The sequence below is a fragment of the Tasmannia lanceolata genome, unplaced genomic scaffold (assembly GCF_043159265.1).
Source record: "Tasmannia lanceolata isolate RefF3 unplaced genomic scaffold, GAP_Taslan_0.1 ptg000013l, whole genome shotgun sequence".
Lineage (NCBI taxonomy): Eukaryota > Viridiplantae > Streptophyta > Magnoliopsida > Canellales > Winteraceae > Tasmannia > Tasmannia lanceolata.
Window position 1 is genome coordinate 47,622,495 of NW_027518690.1, and position 6,944 is coordinate 47,629,438.

Here is a 6,944-nt window from a genome sequence, read left to right on the forward strand (position 1 = left end):
CTCTCAACATGAAAAACCAAAAGCCCCTCCACTATAAGCCTCCCTCTCATCTATCCAAGGGATGGAAGGACAGAAGCCTTTGGTCTTCTTGGACGTCAAGAATGGGGCCTCACAATCACTATCTAATTTTTCTCTCGTGTTTTTCTTTGTTCATGGTTCGATATTATGGTATCCTAGGCGTAGAGGAACCGTACCAATTCATCCAACACAATGGCCATGGATAAGATGCATCTAACCGTAGTCTTCTATTAAAGTCATTTTGTTTTATTAAAGGGCAAGGCTCTCCTCAAATTCAGCTCCATACTCTTTAACCGGGTCAACAAAGTGAAAGGCTTTGGAGGACGGGCAAGAAATCCCTAACAAATTGTATCGATTCTCTTGGGACTTCAATGAGCTAAATCGAAGTGCATAATCATTCCAATTAGATAAGAAATGGACCTCAAGCAACACCTATCTCCTTATAAAGATCGAGCATTAGTGAATGAACCCAACGGCACATTCCGCCTTCTTAAGCATAGCAGATACCTGGCTTGAACCAATATTTCCTGCCTCTTCAACCTTTGATTGCATGGTGGAAGACTTGAGAGAGAGAGAGAGAGAGAGAGAGAGAGAGAGAGAGAGAGAGAGAGAGAGAGAGAGAGATGAAAAGTGTCATTGCCAGTTAGAAAAACAAATATTGAAACCTTACTTATAAATTGGGAGATGGAAAGTGTTGTTGCCAATTAGAAAAAAAAAAAATTGACCTTACTTATAAATTGGGTTTACAAAATCTTTAGGATTTAAAGGTTTGATGATTCATATTTTGAAATTCTTAAAATATTAAAGTTTTGAAATGATAGGATCCAAAGATAACAGTATCTTTGCTCCTATTGTTTTTCAAAGAGATGCCATATATTCCAAATAGAGAGAAAAGAGAGAGAACATAAGATGAGATTGGTACCTCTCTTTTTCGTCATTCTTATTCGATCATTTGTTTTACTTTTCTCCTTCGCTATCTTCTTTTCCTCTCCTCTTATTTTTCTCTTCTTCTTCTCATGATATCACACATTTAGTAGTTTTTAGTTGAATGGCTTCTATAAAATAATGACGAGCTTTACTAATCTTGGTTAAAAATAATCAACACTAAATAATTCCTATATAGAGAACTTAAGTGATAAACAAGCCATGTCTTGTTCTGTTGTTTTTCTTTTCTGTTTCTGCTTTCTTATCTTGTAATCTGTTCTATTGGGCTGTTCCACCTCGGGCTTCCCTTTCCATTCTAATATGATTCACCATTTCAAAAGGAAAAGAACTTAAGTGATAAACAAGGATAGAGATAAACATAGACGATATCATACCAATCCAACTTAGTTGTGTAATCTATCCAAACCATCTAATCCACGCAATAATCAGATCTTAGAAGATATGATATATTATAACGTGCCCCTCAAATTATGTAGATTGAAAATGGGCATATGTTTGATTATAATAGAATTCCTCAATGAAGCTATATAATTAGATTCCGCCAATTGATGTACACTATCTGAAATTGATGACAAATGTCCTTTGAAGGTGCTGATTTCTGCATGTTGCTGATGATGTTAAAGATAGTGACTGATGCCTGTTGCTTGCAGGATAAAAAGTGAAAAGGGCTATCACAAGTCAAATAACCATTATAGACCATCACCTCAATGGGCTTGATGGGATGAATAATAATGAGCTGGGTTTAGATTCTAATCCTCATGAAAATAGGCCTTGATGGGCAAGTCATCATAAGTTAGTTTTTGCTACTGATCCTCATGGAAGCCAGGATACTCTTTCAGGCATGCACATCAAGACAATCAAACAAGACAATCAAAGGACCTCAATTCAAAAGATATCCCATTTTAGGCATGTAACTCAACTGAGGCATCTCAACTGAGAAAATGAGAATTTTAAAAATAAGAAAGAAACTGGGAGAAAAGGAAATTAGCAACAACTAAGGATTGGGATGACAACGTAAAATATCAGCAACTTTGAAAAAATACAATGACTAATAAAATGATAGTGAACGGAATCTTTTTGTAAAATAATGAAGATCTTCACTAATCTTGGTTAATTAAATAATCAACCCTAAACCATGCTTATATAGAGAATTTAGGGCATAATTAAACAAGGAAGGATAGAGATAAATATTGAAGATATCATCCTAATCCAGTTAATTTCCTTAATCTATCCAAATTACATAATCTACCAACGAAACAATCCTACAGTAGCATGTTAGAAGATTTGATATAATCCAGCATTTTCTCTCTTCATAGGAGGTTAAGCTCTTGTCAAATGTCTATCAATGATGAATAGATAGAAGAGGTCATCAACAATGCTGATCGAGTTAACAATGCTCTGATGTGCCCGACGGATTCAATGGAGCTTTTTATAAATCCTTTTGGTACATCATCAGAGCTATGTTGTCTTTTATAAATCCTTTTGGTACCTCATCAGAGTTATGTTGTCGATGTTGTTCAAAACTTCTTCTCCAAAGGAAAGCTATTAGGTGAAGTGAATGTCACCTTTATAGCATTGATTCAAAAGGCCTCCAATTTGAATTCCCCTGACAAGTTCAGACATTTATCTATTTTGCAATTTTTTGTACAATATCATTGCTAAGATATTGGAAAACCATCTTCAAGTGGTCATTGGCAAGGTTATCAACTCCACCCAATCTGCCATCATCAAAGGGCAATCAATCACTGATGACATTCTGATATCCAGTAATTTCGTGCACAACACCTATATGGTAAATGGCTCCCCTTCGATGTGCATAATAGTGGATCTAATGAAAGCTTTTGAAAGAATTAACAGGTCCTCTCTCATTGCCTTTATGGAGAAGCATAGTTTTAGCTCTAGTTCCCAGCAATGCCTCAATAGCTCTTCAATCTTCATTCTCCATCATGGTCAATGGCTCTCCCATGAGTTCAAAAGCCATGGAGATGGTTCCTATTTTGATGAAGCCATCAACTTAGTGAACATTTCCACATCATTTTGCCAAAGTAATGTGCCTAGCTAATTCTCATATTCTTCTCTAACAATTTTAAGACCAGAAAAATGAATCCTTGTATTGATAAAATGCAACTTCTATTACAAAATTAAACCCATACGAAAGAACAAGGGTGATACATGAACAATAAACCTGTGTAGAGCTCTACTGAATACAAAGATAGACACTAGAATAAAACTCTAAATGCCAAAATTGAAGGACTCACAGATTTTTTTATTTCTCACATGTTTTAATGTGACTTTTGTTCTCTTTGTTCTACTTCTTTCTTTTTTTTCTTGTTCCTCTCTTTTTCTTTTGCCTGTAGGTAGATGTATATATAGACAAACAAGACTCTCTTAAACTCTTCAACCACACATGAAACAACTTATTTCTCATAAGACTCTTGGGTGATACTACCTTATATCCTAGATAGCATACATGTGAAACAACAAATTACTCCAAAAGTTTAATGGCGCTGCCCAAAATACCAATATCAAACAAAAAACAAGAAAGAACAAGTCAGAAGAAGAACTCATACGAAATCTCACGTATGCCGTGAAGATAAAAATTTATTCAATCTAAAAAACTCCCACAACTCCAATCATCCATCTCTTTTAATACATTTCTAAAAGATTTCCAAAATCTAAAAAGTAGCTAAAAATGATATTGGCATATCTATCTAAAATATTAAAGTCTCCTTAGCTAAAAACTAAGAAATGCAACTAGAGCCTATCAAATCTAGTAAATAGCTAAATTAGAAAATGATAACATTTTTAGGAAACAAAATACTTAAGAGAATATGAAATCAAATTTTCCAAATCTTGAAACTTGCTAAATCTCAAAACTTGTAATCTTGCATGCTTTCCAAGAATGTAAGTTTCCCATATCTCAAAACCATGTAACCTTAGCAAGTTTCCATTCCGCCAAAACACCTCCTTGTTCATGAAAACTTTCCGTATTTTCCACTTATGAATCTTCCTAAAATAGCCATCCTCAAAATTTATTGCTAATTTTTTGATTGCATCACTTAAGCTATTAGAGTTGGTGCTAATTAATTATTTGTGCTTCAACACTCCTTGTGGCCCGTCTTTGGGTTGACCATACACATGGATTTTAATATTAAGGAGTTGTTGGATTTTGAACCCGGAACCTCCCGTGAACCAATAGCTCTGATAGCATGTGAAACAACCAATTACTCTAAAAGCTTAAGCTGCTAGATCGAGTTTGGTGTTTTTTAATCAATTATACTTCAACAATACAATGCCTTTCTCTCGTTCCAATACAACATAAATATTTTAGAAAAGCTCTTAATTTTTATTTCTTTCCAAGGCACCATGAATTTTGATTTACAAATTCAAACAGGTGGCATAGTTAATCAGAGATTCGAATGTTATATCCTCCCTACATCAAGTAATGCTAATCTTCATTGTAGGAATCCAGATTTTCATTGAAAAAAAGTCACTCAACTCTGGATCAAGTTAGACTCAAAAGTGGCCGTGGATATTCCATGGGGCTCAAACCAATATTGCCCTGGCGCCCCATCCCCAGTCACGTCTACATCTCTTTGCTAATGACATATTCATGTATTGGAAGCTCTCTCACTTTTTGAAAGTGAATTAACATTAGGGTTTTGTTAATGTTTAGCTTATATTTGTTAGCGCTTTGTTGTCTCATCATGCGAAAGACAAATTTGGTGATTGGGTAACACTACGAGTATATATATTGTGAGATTTTATATGGAGTAAGGCCTTACAACAATACGGTAGGGGCACCGCCCTTGATTTTTTTATTTTTTATTTGATGACGTAGGGTGTCCCCACCCCACTTTGTAGAGTGAGACTAATTCCCTCCGGATGCATGCAATCACCCGTAAACCACGCGCATCGGGTAAGCCCAGGGGATTCAAACTCTCGACCGCCCTTGATATTTGATCCAAAAGCAGCTCACTTTTGAGCTTTTTGAGGAGCTGCTGTTGGATCAAATGTCAGGGCGGTACTTCCACCGTACAAAGGCCTTATTGTTGTAAGGCCTTACACCATATAATTTCTCATATATTGTAATCCTAATTACTTTCTTCTATTTGTAAAGCAATATCTAACTGGAGAGACATAAAAGATAGCTAACAGAATGTATCTCTGGCATTGAATAATCTTCTTCAACAAGTATAAGCAATAATGAATCATAATAAGTATAAACAGGAAAAAGAAAGAAAAGCTATAAGTGAGTGCCGCTGCACAATCTGCTAAACCCTGAAATGAGAGAACAAATTTAACTCCCCAAGTCACAGAAACGCTGATCAGGACTATTAATCTTAAACCCAGGAAACAAATTCCTCATATTTAGTTTTGAATATGATTATTAGCTTCCCAAGGTAGATAAATTCTAATCAACGGTAACTAGCAGAAAACATCAATTTCAACTTCGATCTGGCCCATGAGGGGCACAACTCCGTGCAGAATTCAGAAAGATCCAAAACCAAATCCAAGTAACCATGAAGTATAAGAAATAAAAACATAGGAAACGCACATGATGAGATATATAAAAGTAGGAAACTAAGACACACCATTTCAAAAAAAAAGGAAACTAAGAGACATGAATTTTGCATGAGAAAGAGGGAGAGAGAATCTCCTCTTCTACCTTCTTTCTCAAAGTATCCGATGGGATTGAATGCTAGGTTTAAGCAAGAAACACGAAAATCAAACCACACATATCGCAGTTCTTCATGCTAAAGTACTTTCCTTTCATTTATTATGTTTTAAATTGATATCACTTAGTGTTATGTCTTCAATATCCATCTTAAAAACAAAAACTACCCAGCTATACTAAAATTATTCTACAAGGAAATTACCATCTTCCAACAAGACCAAGTTGAAATCAAGAGGACTGTGCTGTGGTGGGCTTGGCTTCATCATCCTTCTCACTTCTCTCTCTTTTCTTCTTCTTCTTTTTCTTGTAAGGGATCCCTCTTGCCTTAGCTTGACAATCCTTCACCTCACGTAGATAAACACGTATGGGCCCTCCTGCAAACGGGTTCTTCTCCGATGACCCTCCGTTCTCTTCGTAGGCAGCTCGGAGGCGTCCGATGAGAGCATCAAGGCTTCCCCAAGCTTGCCGGAGCGGGCACACACACGGCGCCACCGGTGGCTCCGGCTGGCCAAAGAAGGTGCACCCATGTAAGTGAACCTTGGTCTTTCCAAATTGATCTAGATACTGAAGGTATTCAAGTACATGGGTACAGTTGCACTGGGATAATGAAACTGGGGGCCTTTGATTCCTCAAGTACTGCCCAAAGGTATTCCAATCTCTTCTCTTTTGTGACTCGTATCGGCTCAATTGTGCTGTAGGCCGATCGGTGGATGATCTTGATGACCCTTCTGCTGATTCTTTTGCTTTGTTGGTGGCCATTGTTGGGATGAATTTGGGTATGAAATGAGAAGGGAAGGGGAATTGAGGTAAAGGAAGGTGTGGGTGCAATGGTGAAAGATGAAGATCAAATTGTGAATCTACTTTTGCGCCTTTTTTTTCCTTACTATACTATATTTTAATTTCTCTTTTAGTATGCACAATTATTACATTGTCTTATGTAATGCACAATTATTGTACGTTCTCATCAACGTCATCGTTGCTTTGAGAGGAATAGTGTTGGTGACTTGGTGACCCTAGAATTACTTGGGCTTGACGTAGGGAAAAGAAAAAGACTGCTCTTTTTAGAATAAGAAACAGGAATCAAATAAAGCAAGATGTTGCTAACGTGGGAAGAAGCTATTTGTTCGGTTCCATTCTCGGTTCCCAACTTAGTTACCATATCATTATTCAAAATAAAATTGTGGAAAATAATAGTTTTTTACTAAAAGATTGGGATTTGCCAGTTCGAGAAAGGCATTTTGGGGACCCGCTGTTGCATGAGAGAGCAGCCACATAGGTCACTTTTCAACAGAGATTGTCTTAT

General features: G+C 36.5%; 1 pseudogene; it reads right to left on the reverse strand.

Annotated features, from left to right (window-relative positions):
• Positions 1–5,592: 5,592 nt before the first annotated feature.
• On the reverse strand, positions 5,593–6,553 carry LOC143889273 (protein LIGHT-DEPENDENT SHORT HYPOCOTYLS 10 pseudogene; annotated as a pseudogene).
• Positions 6,554–6,944: the final 391 nt, after the last annotated feature.